We start from the raw sequence: 20,092 nt of genomic DNA, 5'->3' as shown, positions 1-20,092 counted from the left end.
TACCTTGAATTTGACCCTTCTGCTCAATTTACTCTGTAGAAGGTGCTGAAATGGTCATGTCCAAATGCCACAGAGTCAATTAATCCGGGCTTTGCAGTTGCAGGTCTGTCCAGGGACTCCATGGTTTCTGCACTGTCAGTTCCTGTCAGAGCCTTATCTGCAGGGCACATCGGACAAAGGAAAGTGAGGGGGTTTTAAATGATAAAATTGTGGTTTATTCCAACAAAAGAGGAGGGAGAGAGGCAGGGAGGACAGGCGGTTTCCATGAGAGGAGAATCAATCCGGGCAGAATTTCCAGCAAGGCACATTTAGGCTCGGCATGTAATGGAGATTACATTGATTTTCCTCCATTTACTGTAAGGTAACTGCGAGTGAAACTGTAACAGGAAACTTAGAAATGCACTTCACAGGAGCTATATTTAGGCAGACACACTGACATGATACCACTGAATAAAATAAACATGCAGGAGACAACCAGTCCTGAGAGACTTTCAGCTCCATCCGCATGACATGCAGCAAGGGGAGTGCATTATTCCCAAGCCATCTATGCGACCTTTACTGTGGAAACCTATAGAAAGCCAGCAGGCTGCTGGGCAACAACCTGGATAAACTGGGGGCATCTCACTTAAATGCAAAGGTTTTGCCCTTCCCTGCTAAAACAAAATCCCGCTAGCTGGCCGGAGCACAGCTCCTGGGGCTGCTGTTCCCTTTTATATAACAGGATAATTTACAGCTTGTTGTCAACAGAAAGAGGAACATTTTCTTTTTTTGCAGTGCAGGCTAGAAGAGATGAGTTTTCTCGGAAGTCGGGGTCATTTCTGGAGTTAAGGGGCAGCTGCTTCTTTAAAGCCTCTGGCATCGTCTCCAACATGAAATTAAGCTGTGCAGCAGGTCCAGCTGCCTGGTCTCGGTGATGCCAGCACAGTGTATGCAAGGGCCTGATTTTCCACAGGGTACCCAAAACTTGATCCAGCTGCCTGATCCAGCCGAATTCCCTATTGCTCCTTTCTCACCGGCAAGGGACACCTTTCCCTGAAATGACAGCTCTCCAGATCCCTGGGAAAGAGAGCAGCCCTGTGCCCTGGGGCTCTGCTGGCTTTTAGTTCCTGCAAGGGTCTTTCCAGAGCGGCCATGGACGAATGACTTAACTCCCCTGTAAGTGGGAGCGATGACGCTTTCCCTCCTCGCAGCCTGCACGTGACACACGCTATGTAAATATTTAGTATTTGAGCCAACTAATGCTTGCCGGAGTGGCACAAGTGAATATCAGATCTGCAAACATTATGTCCAGGAATGCAGCAGAGAACACTGTTTATTTTTATGAGCTAAGTGCACACCTTCTCCCCTTGGCTGCAAAGGCTGCTCTGTGATGGGAGGGGAAAGCGTAGATGTCTGAACACTGTCCCAGATCTCAGCTTATTCATCCTTGGCACAGCATCCACATTGAAGTTAGCCTTGTGGGCATTAAGGAAAAGATGTGAAATGACCTTCCCACTGGGCTGGAAGACCTCAGGGTGCCACCACCATTCCCCAAGAGTTGGGGAAGACAGTGAGTTTCGTCAGGCAGTAGTGAAACTCTCTGCCCAGGCTCTGAAGAAACGGGTGCTGAGGCCAAATACCCTCAGAGATGAGAAAGCAAAGTCAGAGGATAGTGTGGGGCTGACAGTGTCTGCAAAGGAGGCACGGGGAGCTACGCCAGCTGGTCTTTGCCATGATCCATTCTTGAGGATCCCTCCTGAGCAGCTGGGGAATAAAGATAATCCACGCAGACAGAGGGTATATTTCAGCCCAAGACGGTGACCCGTGTAATCTACTCTTCGTTATCAAGCAAGCCCATTGTTCCCAATCTTTTGGTTTATACCAAGTGCCAAAATGATGGATTCGTTTGTGGGAATCAGACGTGTGAAATCAAGCCTTTGTTTTTGCATACCTGGGGTTAAGTCACTTCTCTGTGCATTAAAGCAGGTTTTATCTCTCTGCCCACCAGAAAATAAATTCATGGCTCTTGACCCAGATTGATTGCCAGGTTGGGGGAGTTGCACAAGCAACACCTTTTTCCATTTCGTGTGCGCGCTTAACGTTTGGTTACATTAATCACACAAAACTGATCGCTAGGCTGTTTCTTCTGGCAGGCAGAGGCAAAACCTCCTTACTCCGTGGTTACAGACTGCAGGACATGCTTAGTGCTGAAGCCACGAGCTAAGGTAAATGTGTTGCGTAGACATTTCAAACATTTGCAATGGCTCAAAATCCAGCTGTTTCCAGGACGAGTTTCTGTACGAGCTTCACTTTCTACAGACAAGTGTCTGTAAGGCATCTCCAAGGCTTTTATCCTGAGCACACTCCATCTTTCAGATGACTACTGTGGTAAATCAGCACAAGACATCTACTGTAAAAATCTGCCGCATGACAATTAGACGTGTTTGCCGGTGCCACTCATCCTCGTTATTTTTAGCAACATGAGCACCAGGTGGGCCAGCGAGGGCTGACCCGCTGCAAGGGAGAGTGTGGATGATCTCACTCCCCTGCAGCCCAACGGTGCGGGAGGGGAGGAGGAGGCATCAGCAGCGGCCAAGGAGAACAAAGGATATATGTCATTTTTCAGCTATTTGTCTGCCTTTTTTATGGTTTGGTCCAGGTCACAGGGAGGCCACTGGCCAAGGCAAAGAGGCATCTCTGCCACCTCTCTGGGGAACGTTTCTCTGCAGCATCAATAGCTTGAGCCAAGTGGTACCCACTCATTAGGAGTGCACAGCCACAGGCAGCGGCTGGATATCTTTAAACAGGAGAAAGAGCATGGTCCAGCGGTTGCACCCCCAAGAGATGATGTGATGGGGCACAATGTTGGGGGAGGGAATTGGAGCCTGGAGAAGGGTGAAACGTGCGCGAGGAGTTGCGGACACAACACAAGCCGTCGAGTGCCATCTGCTGCTATCTGGAGATCATGTTAGCTCTGCGAAGGGCACGACACTTAGGGGTCTGCCTAATATGGAAGGAAAAGCAGGAATGAGCTCAGTGGTGCTGCATCTGCTCTCTCAGGCTAAGGACAAGCAAGGAAAGGGTCTGGAAATTGTATAGATCCACCATCTGGCTCGGCACAGCCCCGATGCAGAGCCTAGCTGTGCCCCTGCACCGGGGAGGAAAGCCTTTCCCACTGATGTTTTTCTTGTCACTAAACGTTAATAAAGTGGTGTGAGGTCCTTGCAGACAGGCAACTGCTGCCCTTTCTCCTCCTGCTGCAGAGCTCTCTGAGGTGATGTTTTTTGCTGCTGCAGGGACGGCTGGTTTTCATGGCCCTCGCTGCCACCCTGCAGGGCCTCCAGCAGCGGAGCTGGCAAATGGCTCATAGGTGCAAAGGAGCAGCTGTGTAGATCCCAAAATAGTTGGCTTGTGCCATTTCGGTCCCAGTGGGCCAAAGCCAGCACCATTGCAGAGCCATTGCGAAGCTGTTTGGGCAGCGTTCGCTGCTTGCACAACCCTTCCTTGTCTTCTCCGGATGGATGGAGCTGCCACACCAGGATGTCACTTGTTGGCCACCAAGGGAACTTCACAGCACAGAGGGTGTGTGACACACGGTTGCCTGACCTCCTCTGCCATAGCCCACAGCACCCCAAATCGTGCCTTAACCATGGCAGGGCTTTGCCAGAAGACAGAAGATACACCCTGCAGCAGCAGCACCACAGCCAAAATCCCCTTGCCCATGCCTGACTCAAGGAAATGCAACTCCTCCCCTTGCCTTCCTCCTTGACCTCTCCCTAAATGCAAAGTGAGGTCCAGCTCTGGTGTCCATGCCTTGTCTCGGTGCGTGGTGAGCTGTACATACCGGGCTGAGGTGGCTGAATTACTTTACTCTCAGGCAGTGCAAGACCCGCAATTTTCGAACAAGTGCTCCAGTGATTATTTCATTGCAGCATCATGTGAGTTTGGCTCCTCCTGTCATTCCATTGAGAAAGACTGACGCGGTTAGGAGGGCAGGTTCATTTGTCAGTGGTGTAACAGCTGCAGTTAAATCCAGTTCTCATCCCTGCCGCGCAGCTGACCAACTTGTTCGCAGCCCTACCCCGATCGCCCAGCTACGATACCATACCCTGCTCCATGCCGCACTCAGCACTGAGAATGGTGATTTCTTTAGAATTACAGATGCATCACATAAATGATGAGACAGTCTCGGGGTGGAAAACACTTTGTTTTCTGATGCCAGACTCCTCTTGTGCACTGCAAAACTCTTTCTTCCTCATTGAGATGTAAAGCAAACAGTAAAATGCTTTTCACCTATATGGGTCTTTGGATGTTGTGAACTACTTTATGTCGTCATTTCTCTGACTCCACCGGCAGCAGGACAGGTATGGGCAGAATCCGTCCTCGATGCTGGGGATGGGGGATGCCAGGGGAGAAGTGCTGGGGCTCGGTATGGAGGCAGGGGTGGAGAAAGTGGCACGTGCCATCTTCTGCCAGCAGCACCTGCTTGCATGTGAGTCAACTGCGGAGCAGGAGGCTCTTGAGAGAACATAAGGAGGAAAGCAGATATTTAAGAAATTAGTCACAAACATAATGGCTTAATCAAGAGCCTGTTGGAGGCAGTTGGGCTCCGTCTCACCAGAGCCTGCTCTGACCACCTGGGCCAAGATGCAGGGGTGAGGGTCTCATTCAAGAGCCTGGCTGGCTCTCGGCATTCCTGCATCCCTCCATGCTTCACCCCTTGCCAGTGCCAGGGAAACTCTCCCTCCACGTACCCACCCATGCTTCCTTGAGCCAGTCCAAGAAACTGATCCAGCTAGAAAATAACACGGGGAAGGAGAAAAAAAAAATATCACATTTTCCCCACAGACAAATCTGATCTCTGCTACTGTCCTCACCAGACCCTGGTACCCTCCCGCAAACATGGCCAAGAGGAATGAGCAGGGTAGGAGCAAATGGCTGTGAGGGAGGGGTGTGAAGGGCTGGTTCATCTGAAACTCATCATGGCTGGAGCTAATGAGCCTGGAGATGGGTCGTTGGCTTGGGCTGGTGCATCCAGGTGGGGTGTCGCACCACCCTGTACAGCACTGGTACCTGGGCCACCATGCTGAGCTGTGCAAGCGACACCTTCAGGCCTTCAAAGTCTCCAAAACAGACAATGAGGTGATGGCCTCCCCTCCTTCAGGGGGGGGAGTCTGATGCTCCTTTAGCTGTTGCTGCTTATCATAACAACAGTTCATATATGTATTTATAATGACAACCTGTGTATTGCTACAGTAGAACCAAGGGAACAGAGGGGTGAGATGCTGAAAAGCGTTTGCATGTTTATGCTGTTCACACTTGGTGACCGATTAGGTCTTTAGTGCAAAATAGACATTGAAGGTAAACTAAGTGCATCTCCCACATAGGAAAATAAGGATTATTGCATGAACAAAGAAAATTCAGACTGAATCATCTGAACCTAGGAATTCAGAGGCTGAAACTACTTTGTATTAATAGGTGTCTATTTAATTTCAAGTACTGACTTGAATGTATCCTACTCATAGATAGGAGCAGAGGGCACACTGCTATTAGTGAATTTAGTTGAAAGATTTCTGCTGAAACATTTTTGAGAGCAGAAACAGTAATTTTCACACGTAAAAGCCTTTCTCTGTTCCATAAAAGAAATCCAGGTTTTCCTTAGGAAAGCCAAAATGCTTCAATGTAGCTAAAACTTAATTTTGACAAAAAATATCTCAGTTGGAAAAGAGGAGGAAGAGATAAGGAGAGGATTTTCCTAGTCCACTCTAGCTATTAGCCCCTTTTCCCTTGATATCTTGATTTCATGACCTCTAATAAAATGTCAAGCTAAAGGACAGGGAAGAGTCCCTGAGTGATGAAGTTATTTTTTCTGTCTCTACAAAACGCCTCAGTGCAAGAGATTGGCCCAATGCAAGAAGCTCTGATAAGAGATATTGCCAATAAATTCCCAGCTGCATTAGGATGTAAACATAAAAGACAACCGTTACAGAAAAAAAAAAGGGGGGGGAAAAAAGTAACAAATTATGTTAAGAGCATTCAGGATGGAAAAAGCAGTTGCTATAAACAAAGCAAGAGGCTTGAATTAGATCTTTCTTTTGTTTAGCCCACCTACTTCAATCTGACTCAGGAACTGAAGGCAGAATCTGGCTTTTTCACTGTATGTCTGCAGTTTGTGTATCAGGTCTATGAAAATGTGCTATCAAACTTAAATTGTTACTTCTCCTCTGTTCCTTAAAGGCGAACCCTTTGCACAGAGGAGTAAAACCATGTGGCCACATTTTCCTTACAATAAAACAAATGAGAGCAAGGAGGGAATAAAAGCCACCAGCAAAACCCACTCCTTCTGTTTAAAATTATAGATGTAAGCAAAGAGCCCAGGGAGCAGCCCATATTAGGCAAAGTGCACTCTTTTCTTGTAAAAAGTTTGAAGAATTGAAGGTCTGCTGTCCCCACTTACAATCGTCAGCTCGCTTGTGTACTGCAAATGAAAACAAGAGAAGATGCGAGGATATCAGAGCAAAAGGAAAGGCTTTAAACTCCTTGCTGTGGGGAATGAGGGGTGGAGAGGGTGATGAGATGTGCAGAGAGGGAAATCACGGGGTCACCTCCGCTTCGGCTTGGTCCCCACAGCCGAGCCGGGATTGTCATCACCACTGCACCCGCTCTGCAGTCAAGAGGGGCTCTTTTGTCCAGGCTCCCAGGGAGAAGGGACAGCCCCAGGGAGAGCCGCATCCAGGAGGCTTCTCCAGGCTGCCCACCTCCATGCCGCAGGTAACGGTGATGGGCCATGCTCAGCCCCGCGGCTGATGGCACTTTGCTTGGCAGCCCAGCAAAGAGCACCCCGCGCTCCCAAAGCACCATCAGACTGTGAGCACCCAAGGCACAAAGCTCTGCCTGCGATGACAAAAATCAAAGCTCATTTTAGCTCCAAGAGCCTCACTGTACGTGACAGCACTGGGCAACCTAGCGAGGACATCGCCAGTAATCAAACCTGTTTGAAGCACGATGCAATGCTATACCTGGGTCAGGATCCCAGGTATGATTTCTGCCAGCTCTGCAGCTGAAAATGTGCTTGCTGGTATCTGGTCTCTCTCAAGCTTCAGGGATCAGATTGGTTTATGAACCTGCTTATATTAAGAGCAAACAATTTATCATGGCAGATTTTCCGTGGATTCGCCTCGCTGTTGTTCCTCTGGTTTCACAGCTACCTGCCCCCAAGAGCTTGAACCTCAGCCCGTGGCTTTTGGGAGCGGTGCAGTCTGTGGTGACTCCGTGGGTACCTCTTCCTCCTTCTGCCTCCAAGCCACAACTCAAACCTGGCAATTTTAACCTTTCTTTTTACTTTTCCTGTAATTCTTCCTGCAAGGTGTCTTTGATCACAAACATTGCATAAAGGGTGCTGGTGCATAACACGAGTGAGAATGGTACACTCTCTATCCTTTTCACACGGTTTTCTTCTTTACTTGCCATGGGTTTGGGGTTGGTTACACCACAATCAATAAGGTGTGGTTTTTTTCCATATAGGCTCCACATACCATACAGTATGTTTAAAATTGCTGCATCAACAAATCAAAGTAAACAACCTTCCTCTCCTCTGTGAGATGATGAAAAACATAAATTATGTAGTCTTTAAACAAATGGTAAAGAGTTTCCTTATTAGGCTTCAGGGTCCTGTGTGTGTATATGCCCCTTGTAAAATCCTTGTCATTCCTGGGTCTGTAGGTCTGTATAATGTTCTTCACAGATTCAATTGAGTGGTCAGCATACCATGCCTGGGCTGGGGGATTTGACATAGACACACACACACATACACATGCAGATATATATATATTTATCAACTGCAGTGAAAAAGTTAAAATCTCTGCTGATTCTTTTGCAGAAATTTTCTTGAGGGTGAAAGCTTGCCTTGCTTTTGGTAGATTGCCTCTTCCATTTCCCTTCTGTAGTATTTTGTCCATTTCTTGGCTTGCACAGAAATGTTTCCTATGTTCAGTCTCTTGCTTTACCAGGTAAGAAAGACACAGGCTGGGGACATGACCTTCTCCTTCCCAGCCAGGTGTGCTCCAGTCCACCTCCAAACAAAGGATCTGGTCACATCCTCACTCACAGCCCGTCCCTGCCCACCACCTTCTCCTGGGCCACAGCCACCACGGCACCTGAAAACCAGGGAAGACCTTGGTTCAAAATCTAAAAAGGACCCTGAAAACACTGAAGAAAAATCTATCAGCAGCTTTGCTTAGTTTCTCAATGGCAAGCTGGGCTGTAGCAGACTTCTGGGTGAGCTTCCCAGGGCAAGCTGGGTGGGAAGAGCCATGAGGTGCTGTGTTTGCTGCCCCAGGCTGTCAGCGCTGCCCGTGGGCAGGGGACCGGGGCAGCTCACCGCAGCCTTGCGGGAAACGGCTCCTTTGAAACAGGACATCGCCGTGACCATCGGCTACCCGAGAGCGCCTGCGAGTATGAGAGTCACAGCGCCGGCCTTCCCTACATAAATAATTTTGCTTGAACAAATAGCATCTAGTTCATTGTACTTGTTATGGGAAATATCTTGAATAAGGCAAATACTGACGTTATCAGAGAGATATGTCTTATCTAATGCAAATGGCAATTTTTAGGGGGGTCATCACTGTTGACTGATTAAACACAATCCTGATGGGATGTCTGGCATGAACTTATCCATAGAAATGCCTCACTTTTTCTGGGTAGCCTTTGAGAGCAAAACCCAGTCCTGGTCTATTGCCCAACTTCTATTTCCCATGCAATTACCTGTTATCTCAAAGCAAATGTACAGCAAAGGAGGAGAACCAACAAGAACTTTGTAAAATGGGGTGCTGAACCACAGCAAGGGCTACAAGGATTACAGCAACACAAATAAAAAGTGTGTGTAGCCAAATGTGCTCAATAGCTCACCATCCTGGCAATTCTCCATCTCCTTTCTACACTGGCTTTTCACCCCACCATGTTGTTGTGTCTAATTTGAGATGTAACTCACATTGAAGCTAGCAAATCTTTCAAGTTACTTTAACTGAGTCAGTGAACACCTATCCTAGGAACAAGCCATGAAACTGCAATCTCTGAGGATGATCGTTCTTTCCCCTCTTATTTCTCAAGGACAGGGAAGAAACTGTTCATATCTTTGAAACTATAAACAGGACTGGAAAACCAAGTACTGCACAGGTAAAACAGCAGGATTAAGGATGTCTTCAACTACATCATGACCTCTATTTTCTTGCCCCATTGCTAATGACTGCTCTTTGCAGTAGCTGAGCAGTTTGCCAGCATTGAGGAGTCCACCAGCATGACTCTCTGAGAGACTTGGTGGCGTTACCTCTTTTTGAAAGCTGGAAAAAGAAAAAAACTAGGAGATTTAGGTCAGACCTGCCATCTTCCCAATTACTAGGAGTGCTCAGCTTGAGATTTTTCTGAATGCTTCATGTTTTATAGCATAAAGCAGACTTTGTGGTTTGAACACAAAGACTTTGCACTGGCTGTGAGCGCTCAGACGAGTATTAATCCAGGGCTTGTGCCCTTACATCCCTACTGAAGCAAAGCCAAGCCAATGGATATCTGCCATCCCTCCCCTCTCCTCTCTCCTCCAGTGTGGACATACATGCCTGCTCAGCAGATCCATGAAGGGACAGGAGAGACCAAAGAGCAAATAATGAAATAATCATCGATGTCCAGGGACTACATTTTGGCTCTCCACTTCGCGTGGAAGGCACTGAGGTGTTATAAAGTGTGGTGGCAATGTATCACAGTAAAATAAATGAGTCTCTCATGCTGGGCACATAAAAAATGAGAAATTCATTAAGAAAATCGCATGTGGGTAATTTGTCACATACTTTGTGCAACTTGCATGATGGGAGGTGCAGGGGAAGAAACAGTTTCTCCAGCCTTGCGTTCAAACACCCTCCTCAGACCATCTCTTCTCCCTCAGCTAACTCACCAGCTGCTTTCTTTGGCAGACACTGAAAGACTCCCCCAGAGCCCTGTGTGCTCCCAGCACAAGAGTTTCCCACCTTGTCTTACAATCAACTGAGCCTCCAGTCAGCTGGATTCGCCGTATGTGCAGGAGCAAAAGAGAAGGCAATCACCTCTGTCGCTGCCACTGGGCAGGGTTTGCCCCTTGTGTTCCACTTGGCTGCCCAGCCCCGGGGTGTGGGACACGGACACCAAGCTGTCCACCATGGCACAGGTATACTGGTTGTGTGGGATATATCCCAGCTGCGTGACAAATAAGACCTTGTCCAGACTGCATGGGGTCTTGACTGAAACCAGTCTCTGAATTTGGTTAAGGAGATTGTTTTCAATTAAATGGGCACTTTCTAAGGTGATGAATAATTTGAAGGTGATTTTTGGCTTTGATGTCTTAACCCACCCTGCAGTTGGCTTCTTTAAATCACCGCTTTTTAAAAACCCCAAAGTAAGACTATCCACAGTTTCTTCTCCACTTTCAGTACCAGCAGTCTTTCATGATACCACATTATTTTTATCTGATTACTCCTAATTGTACTTGTCCTGCCTGGTGAGAATTCCCTGGAGTACCAGCCCTTGCATTCTCACCCGTGGCTTTCAAGCTGAAAGGTTCATGGTCTGGAAAAGTGGGTAAAGAGTTTCTGACTGTGAGAAAAAAAAACCAGCTCATGCAAGGAAAGCTAAAGATACGCATTTAAAAATCATAAATACCTGCCATTTTACCCGACTGGAGATTTTTCTTCCACAGGTAATTCAAAGCAGTTTAACGTAACGTTAAGGGCCTGATTCCCATTTCGTTTACCTCACTGAAAAAACAGAATAAATCCATTCTGTTCAGAGGAACTAAACCATTTTTAAAAGGATTGCAGGTCACAAGTAGGCGTATGAAATCTAGGCAAATTTACATGATGTAGGAGTCCCCAGCTTCTCAGCCACAGTGTAGCTATTAAGTGAATGATCAGCGGTTCATTATATTAGTGTTGGCACGCAGTACAAGGTAGCAGATGACTGGCTAACACATTTCAAGCGATCGCTGTGAATCAGATTTAACTGACGCTTTCACTGAGGGCTGCTCACCATTACTTCCTGCGCAGATCTTTTCAGGCACCAGCTTTGGGGGAGTGTACATGCACTGAAATGCTCTCTCCCTATAGATCAATAGACGTAGAGAGAGGTGGAGCAGGAGGTCAATGATCTGCACACCTGCGCCCAGCAGGACCAAGGTGGACACTGCAGAAAGCAGCCCCTACGTGGACCAGCAGAGCTTCAAAGCCTCATTGCAGCATCTCCTACCCAGGGTGGAAATCACTGCCCATCCCTGCACTCCCGGGACAGTTCGTGCTGGGGTAGCACCAACAAAGAGATGGTGTTTACATCTCCACTTCCTCACTCTAAATGTCAGGAGGGTTATGGGGTATAACTTGCTTTCGTGCGCAGCGCTCATGAGGTACATCCCACGTTTCCTGCTCTCGGTTTTGCCCGTGCATGCACTGATTGTGTGGATGCTGCCTTATCTTTACCCCAGCTAAGCTTTTTTATCTGGACTCTGCTGTTTATTGCTTAACACATCCCCATATAGTCATTTGCTGGCTGAACATATGCCTTGTGAAAGGAAGGAAAGAAGTGGAAGGGCACTTACAGTAGATTTAGAGACTTATTACAGTAACCAGCAGTTTGTGCCAAACACTGTACAGCCAAAGCACTGAATAGGATTTCAAAATCTACCAAAATCCAGAGATTTTAGGCTGATTTTTCTGTTATTTCTTTATCCACCATTACTGGCTCAAAATAGTGCTTTTCAGCGTACAGACCTATACCAGCACTATTTTTCCACATGGGTAAAATAAAGACCCCGAGCACAAGCACACAGGTCTCCAGAGGAGAAAAGAATTAGCAGCTCTGTGCCTCCAAACAGCTCCCCGGCAGTGGCGGTGGCGGCCAGACGAAGCTTTCTCCTGAATGCTCAGGGAGGAGGAGCAGCGCCCATGACCCAGCAATCTGCCATGGAGAAGAACCGCTAATGGCACTTCTTATCTCTTGGCAAAAGCTGCTGGTGATCGCAATTTCCATTTCTACCCATTCCCACCTCCCATTAGACCAATTTGTCTCCTGCAGCAAAGTAGAAGAATAAAGTATTTGCAGCACTGGTACACACGGTCACCTCAGTGGCCAGCATGCCCAGCTGTGCAATGCAACTCATTTGGAAAGTCATCACCAGGATTTAGAGACATTCTGGTGCTTTCTTTGCTTTTTCCTCACTCCTCTTTCTTCATCCCTCTGTTTTTTGCCACCAGGACTGCTGACTTCATTTGTGGCTTCCAACATGGGCAGAGACACCCTCAGCGACCGGCTCTGCCTGGTGTGTCGCTCAGCCTGAGCTGATACCTGCACAGCACCTGGAGCAACAACGTACCCCATCTGGGACAGACGGTCAGGTCACAGTGCCCCTTCCACATCCACGGGAGGACTTGAAAATAGCATAAATGTTGCTGTGTGCAGTATCTGCGTCCAGGAACAGGGTTTGCAATCCCTAAGCAGGCATCTGACCTCTCCAAACACCTTTCTCACCCATCCCAGTTTGCAGACCCTCCCTTCCCAGGAGATGTCCTGGCAGGAAACTGAGGCCTGCTGGCAACAGGGTTGCCTTGCCTACGCTACAGATCCACGTCCGTGTTGTTTGGTATGAAGTCATTTGTGCCAGCTCAATGGACGGATGGGATGGTGAGAGTGTGGGATCACCAGCGAAGTCTTTGAGGTCATGAGGACTCCTTACGGTGACACTGTTGTCACTTCCACTGCACCAGATGAGCCCCAGCTGTGGATCCAGCTATACACCACATTTACTCCCCAAACGCTGGGTGCAAAAGGTGGCTCTCCTGAGGCAGCAGCACCTCTCCTTGCTTTCCTTCTCACAGATGGAGGGCAGGCAGCCGGGGATCGGGCCCCCTGAGGAGAGCCAGGCTGCAGAGCTGGGGCTTGGAGCCCCTCAAAGGGCAGCCGTGTTTGGACGTAGGAGCTTCATTCAGTCTGCGGTGAAGACAGAGCCTGTTTGCAAATGTGGATTGTGGATTTCAGCAGGGCTCAAAAATCCCAAAGACATCCTGTGATTTAAATGGGGCATGTCTGTCTTAAACGTTCATTCTGGAAAGAGTTTAGCTCTTAATCCTTCCTTCTTGAGCCAGAAGGGAAGAATCTGTCCCTTCTGTTTTCCTCCTATTGTATAGCGCCGTCTGAAAAATCATTAGACCCTTAGTGATGTTTAGATATAACAGTGACGGGCACATCATGAACTCCTTAGAAAAATAAATTTGCTTTGACTGTTTTAAGTTAATTGGGGATTTATTTTCTTTAAAGCCTGTAGCCCCACCTCTTTGGTGTCTGGGTTGGTTTGAATAGGACTCAGAGGCCCAGTGTTCAACCTGGGCTTTGAATAGAGTCCCACAAAGCATTTGCTTCGCTCAGACCCCGAATGTGATGGCGAGTGCCCAACAAGTGAGTCAGTGAGGTTCTGTGAATCTGTTTATCAGACAGCAACAATCATTTGTGGAAATGTCTTTCGTAGCAACAGAAGAGTCTATTTGATGGTAGCACTGACTAATGTAAATGAGGATTAATTAATGTTTTCCTGCAGTGATGTTGGCACTGATAGCGCCTTATTCATGTAATTTAATTTCTATTGACAGGCTGCTAATGGAAATGGATAGCAATGGGTGTCTCTTCCATCAGGCATGCTCTGCCACAAAAATAATTCTCCGAACTGGCAGTTGGGCTCATTTGTTGCTGGAAACGTAAGGCAGTAAAAGAGGACGAGTCAGAAATGGGAAACAAAGGGACTTATTGTCCAATTCATAGCAGTCATCTCCCAGGTATTTGAACCAGGATAAATTTGGGGGTTCAGGTCCGGTTTGGGCTCAGCTACCCCTGAACCCCAGCTTCGATTTGGCCCCAAATCATGGATGCGTGGCTTCACAGTGGGAAGGAGCGTATTTAAAGAGGGCAGGGGGATATGCAGGCAGCTCCATCACTCAGGGCTTGGGAAGGTACAGGCTCAGCTTCTGACTTCTGCCTCCCTCGCAGCCCAGCACCGCAGCCGGGGGAGGCAGGGTATAACCAGGAGAGACTGGGGTTAATATGCACAAAGTCAGGTCTTTCCCTCCCCACAGGAAAATACTGCACGTACAGATGTAGAACAGTCCCTGAACAGGTCCTCAGGAAAGCCGCTGGTGTTATTCTAAAGCAGTAAACAGCAGCGACTGCTGGTGTTCAGGGATGGTTTGAGTCCAGCAAAAGACTCAGGCTTGTGAGCCCATTATGAACTGAGAAAAACGGGCCATTTTTTTTCTAGTCTTCAACTCCACACTGTCCACAACTGCTATCCTTAATGTTCTGAAGCGCAGTTGGGGAACTGCAGTTCATCCGAAATCACAGAAGCAGGAAAGCAGAAGGAAATAATCCGGTGAAAAAAAAACCATATTCCCTGTTACCTAGCTAGTTCATGTACAAAATTCACATACAAATACTTTTTCTGTTTAATGTAATTAATTCTAAACATTGCTTACTTCTTAAGCAAAGATACACTTTCTAAGTGTCCTTTTCTCCATGGGAACTCATGGTGAACTTCCAAGGGACCATCATTTTATCCTGTACTGAGGAAGCCCCACACAAAGATGACTGAAAGGTCCTCCGGGTGACTGGATTACCACCCCATCAGAGCCTGACACGTGCAATTGCCCCTCTCCTTGCAGAACTGAATGGCAGAAAACCACCTGTCAACACCTCTGCATCTTCAAGCACCACCAAATGTCTGACACAGAAGAAATTTTATCTGTTGAAGGTCTTTCATATGGGCAACCTGAAACAATCAAGGTGACATTTTGGGTTGTGCTCCCGCTCATATGACAGCCAGCAGAAAAATACTTTGAAACGTGAAATGTAAGTGTGAAATGTAAGACATAGTAAGTGTGAAGGGTGGAACAAGAGCAACATACCAACCTGCCACAACCAACCCAGCAATAAGGCACAGCAGCACCTCTCCCAGAGGCAGGAGCAGCCAAAGCAAGAGCCCCGTGGCCAGTAGCTGCCCCATAACTCTGCTTGTCCCCACACGTAAGGGCCTGCAGCTCTCCCTCTAATCTGATCACCTGTTTAGATGCTCACCATTAGCATTTGCTTAATCCTCATACCTTCACTGAACTCCATCCTTGTCCTTTCAAAGGGAGAGCAATAACCTCTCCCCTCCGGGTATGCTGCTGCTGATATCCCCATTCTCTAACCAAACCGGAGGCTCTAATTTGATGCTTCTGCTGCCCAGATTGCAGCAACAATGAGGAGAGCCCAGCACCTCAGAAAATTAAATCTTTGCCATTTAAAGTCAAGCACCCAGGACCGGAGGATGCTGAAGTCGTGAGGGGTCGTGATGTCCGAGTGAACCGCAATGCTACCCCATACATCAAGGGGGTAGATCATCTGGGTGAGATCAGCTGTGCTCAGAGCTGCGTCCTGGGTGGTGGCAGCAAAGCTGTGGTGGCCCAGCCTGCACAAACCCTGCCAAGATCCTGGTAGCTGAAACCGTTGCTGCAGTAGCATTTTATTCCCTGCTGCTTTTTGGGGTATCTCCTTGCTGCTGTGAGCAGGAAGGAGCCCAGCTATGGGGACCAGACCCCCTGGTTCCCACCATGGGCACGTTCAGAAGAGCAGCCAAACCCGCAGGATGGCACCTGTGCCTGGCTGGGGTACAGAGGCATTCATTCTCCATCCCTCCTCCCGCTGATGCTGAATCAAAAATAACTGAGGCTTTCCTTAGCCAGGAGATGAGGAGAGGAAACAGCTCCCCAGCCTCACACTCAGGGCACCCCTAAGGAAAGCACTTTGCATTTAAAATTAAACAGATGCTGAAAGAGTTGGGAGAAGAGGGGCAACAGCAGAGGGCTTTCCTCTCCCTGCCATTAAGCAAGGCCAGGGTTGTATGGAGATATAATGACCCTCATCAGACAAGCTCACATCGTTAGAGAAAACAGGTCTAAAAGCCCTTCTTTAGGTTTGAAAGAGAAGCAGCAGTTCCAGCCTAGGGATATCTGAGCACAATTTCTTGAGTTTGATTTTGTTAATTACTTAAAGTAAGTGAAAAAGAAGGGTTAGCACCTGCACAGAAGAGAGAACTATTAGCAAAGTGGTAAGGTTAAGAAAAAAAAGGAGCAAGAATTACTGCCTAAGGAAGGGAGAGAGGTTAATTCAAGGTAAGACCTGAGGTAAAGTATTAATAAAAGCCTGTGGAGTCCTTGTTTTTTTGCAGTCAGCAGAGCTATGGAGTCCGGTTTCCAGGCTCACCTTTGTCACCGAGGTATTTCTCTCCTTTGCCCTCCTTTCCTACAAGCACCTGCCTGAACAGAGTCCTAAGCATCTCATCTGTGACCAGGCAGCGAGAGTGCTCCCCTAAAAGGTGAAGGGAATGGGGCTTGGACCTGTCCTCTCTTACAGAAGTGCTCTAATTAGGTGATGGTATGCAAAGTGACTCCAGCCCACCTCTCCCCCCTCCCTGCCTAGGGCAGGGAGCTGAGCAGCAGCCTTGGCCCCTTTTAATGGGGATGCCAGATGGGGGGTTTATGCAGAATGGCTTCTCTTTCCTCTTTCAGCGTCGTACAGCCATGTGCTGTGGCTGCCGCCCGGATTGGGCCCCTCGTTGCCTGCCTGCAGGTAGGCAGGGGCAAGCAGGAATTCCCACCCAGATCGCAGGCTGGTAGGGGACGTGTGGGAGAGTGGGGAACGTATTTGGGTGACAGACAGAAACTGCAGCTGCGTGCCACGGGATGCTTGATGCTCAGCGCTCGATGCTCCCAGTTCATGCTCCGGCCGTGCCTGCACGTGCCCCTTTTCTGGGGATTCGGCTGTGCCGGGGACTCACTAGCTGATTTTACGGGGCTGCCCTGAGGTTTTGCTGCCAGGCTGCGTGCATGGGCAGTTCACACCCAGTGCACAGCACCCCTGGGACACCGCAGCTCTGAGAGAACCGAACCTGCTCCTGCCTCAGCAGTAGTGGGTGCCCAGCAGCACCCCTGTGTAGGTCTTGAAAACCATTGCCTTGACAGAGGCACGGCTAAGGAGGTTGGGCAGCTCTGGGGTGTGCAGAAGAGGTTCAACTTTGGGTGCTTCCTCTTATTTTTAACATGTATATCCTTTGCTGAGCATAGCTTACAGCAGCCCCGCACCAGGTTATGGCCCGTGGAAGCACGGGCTTGCACAGAGGCTGGCCGATGCCACAGTGATGGAACTGAAACAGTGGCACAGGTGATGGGAGGTGTTTTGTGAGAATCACTTTTGCACCGTTACGGGATCCTGCATTTTGGGCACTGACAAACGTCTTAAAAAACACTTCCATACATTTGATCCCTGGGAGGCTGAGCGCTGAGCTTCCATCTGCAAGTTTGTTTATTTTCCGACGGGGTACCAATAATTTCTTATTCTTTTTTCCCCATGCGTCTGTTGCTTGCTGAGCCCATCAACTGCCTTCCATGAACTTCGTCACTTGGATCGTGTGTCAAGGAGATGTGACCAGCAGGACTCGCTTTCTGCTGGGTCCATCAAGACCACCTAGCAGCGTCTGACAAGCATGCTGGCTGATCTTCCTATAATAATACCATGTCACCCTACATCTTCAACGCTCCTACCCCACGCAGGCTTTCCGTATCTGTTTCATTTACAGAACACAGTAATTATCCATTTTACACGTGAAGACACCAGCGGCAGCCCGGCATTGTTCGGCTCGCGGTGTTTCGCCGCAGGTTGTAGTCTACTCTCGCAGCCCGAGAGGTAAACAAACAGCCTATTTAATAAGTACCAAATTCTGTCAATGCTGGTAGTTGCTATGGTGAGAATTCCCAGCACGGCGCTGCAGCCCTTGGTCACTCCAGGCAGACACACGTGGGCGTTTCGGATCACAACACTCTGTTTACCGAGGTAGGTCTGAAACGCATCGGAGGGCAGGGGCGGAGGTTGCTGGAACGGGGAGCCTGCTAAGGAAACCACCAGAAAAAAACACTGGCGGATGGTAAGGTTTAGGAATAATCAGAAAACCAGCTCAGGTCGGCAGCACCGGATTCGGCGCTGGCTGAGAGCTGCTTGGTTTCTGTTGCACTGGTATTTTTCAGGGCAACCCAGAGTGCTCAGGGATCCAGAGCACAAAATCCCTCGGCACAGCAGCCAGCAAAGGCACCAGCCAGCAGCTGCAGATGGAGAAATATCTGCTCTTTCAGCCCTTGGGGAAGGCTGTGCAGAAGAGATGAGAAGGCTGATAGCACGTTGCTTGATCTGCCTGCTGCATCCTCACAGCGCGAGGAAGATTGCAGGCTCCAGGGCTGTCAAACCGTCAACTTTCACTTGGTTTGACAACAAACTCGCTTCACATATATGGTTACACTTAAAGAAAATAAGAGGAGGGAAAAAAGAAAGCTGTTGGAGCAAGCAATGTCCACAGATGCTTCCTAGAAGTAGAACGTTATTTTGCGATCTGGCACCGACATTTTAGCAGCCTATAAAAGGTAAAGTTGGTACTACAGCCAGCCATTTGTACTGTACAAATAAGAGCTGCGAATATATTCTGGAAGTAACGTCAAAGAGGACCAGATGGGAAATGAGCAGCATTCATTCTAATTTAACAAAGACAGCTAACCCAGAATATGCATTAACATGTAGCGTTTTTCGTCTGCCTCCATTCAGAACAGATTCTCGGTATCATTTCCAAGCAAAGGAAATTGAAGGAATACTTACTCCTTGGTGAATTACTGTTCTCTCGTAATTGGAAAAGTTTGGCATCCGAAGCTAGGTGTAATATGTTTTGCCTGGAAATGTATGCAAGGACACAATACACCCACAAAACCCTGCGTTTGGGCGTGCAGCCAGCTCCGTGTGTTTTGGTCCACGCTGGATGGATCCAGGGTTTCGGAGGCCCCGGGCACGTTGCTGGTCTGTGGAGGGAGATTTCACAGGGCACGGCAGCGAGGGGAGGCTGTGCCAGCCGTACGGTGGGTCTGACGCAGGAGCTGGGGGGGGGTGTCTCTCCAGGCAGGGGTCAGTTTGCACATTAAAGTAAGAGCAAGCCCGATTCCTTGTTTCCTTGCATACACCCATCAAGGCTTGTGTGCGACATAGGCTTTGGACACACACTTTGAGGGCTAAAACCAAATTTGGAGGCTACCAACTACTAAATGTAAATTTTAAAAACACAAACTCATTTTTTTAGCTCTTCCAGTACTGCATCAAGTAGGGTGAGGGTGCAATAAACTGTGGGATTTCTTCTTGTGTTTAGTAGAACCTCTGATCCTGTTTTTAAACAAAACACCATTTCCATTCCCCCCCTTTTTTTTTTTTCCTTAAATATTTAGAGGGGATTAACTACAGAAAACAAGCCACATCCTGAACATTTTTTTGCAGCTTGAACTCAATCTTTTTATTCAGAATTGTTCATTACTGGAACTTCTCTCAACTTCCAAGCTCCTTCGTGTAACATTTCTTTTTTTGAAGTCCAGAACTGCCGCAGTTCCCCCAACCCCCCCATCCCGCCACATTACAAAGCCAAACTTTTATAACATTCTGATCAGTGGAGCTCTGCGTTTAAAACATACCATTAATTTACGATAGCGATGCAACTTCAAGAAGTGGTTAATGAACATGTCTCTGCTCCACTCCAGAGCACTCTTCCTTTGCCAGGAGAAATGCAGACACAAATCATGCCAGGTCCTGGAGCTTTTTCTCTGCGGCTCAGCGGTGTTTTCTCAGTTTGTTATGCAGCCCCCAGGCCAAATCCCGGAAGGGTGAGCGAGTGGCCCTTCCTGAACCGAACTCAGGGTGCCTGGCCGCACAGCCTCTCTTAATAACAGCAAACGGAGCGAAAGCCTGAAAACCAGTTAAGGTCAGACCGGGTCGCCATCAAGTTTCCATCTGACCTTGAAAAATCTGATCAAAATGCACAGCTCTGACTGTGAGTTGACACTGTACACAAAATGCTTTTTGGACGACTGAAGCATCTGGTTTAATGGATCCCTTCAGTACCTCAGCTTTTTCTATGCAGAATCGCATTTGGAGCAGCTACGTGTAACGCCTGGCCAGTGATCTGCCTCCGCAGGGCACAAATCCTCTTTCTGTCTCT

At 48.2% G+C, this 20,092-nt stretch overlaps 1 long non-coding RNA gene across 1 annotated transcript; it reads right to left on the bottom strand.

Moving 5' to 3' along the window:
• Positions 1-4: 4 nt before the first annotated feature.
• On the bottom strand, positions 5-18,782 carry LOC134514101 (uncharacterized). The gene is made up of 3 exons (XR_010070645.1): positions 18,715-18,782; positions 10,663-10,757; positions 5-157 (listed from the first exon to the last, which is right to left on the bottom strand). It is a non-coding gene; the product is annotated as an uncharacterized LOC134514101 (long non-coding RNA).
• Positions 18,783-20,092: the final 1,310 nt, after the last annotated feature.

The sequence above is a fragment of the Chroicocephalus ridibundus genome, chromosome 4, assembly GCF_963924245.1.
Source record: "Chroicocephalus ridibundus chromosome 4, bChrRid1.1, whole genome shotgun sequence".
In the NCBI taxonomy this organism is placed as follows: domain Eukaryota; kingdom Metazoa; phylum Chordata; class Aves; order Charadriiformes; family Laridae; genus Chroicocephalus; species Chroicocephalus ridibundus.
Note: the sequence above shows the minus strand (reverse complement) of the source record. Positions and strands in the feature narration are given on the sequence as shown.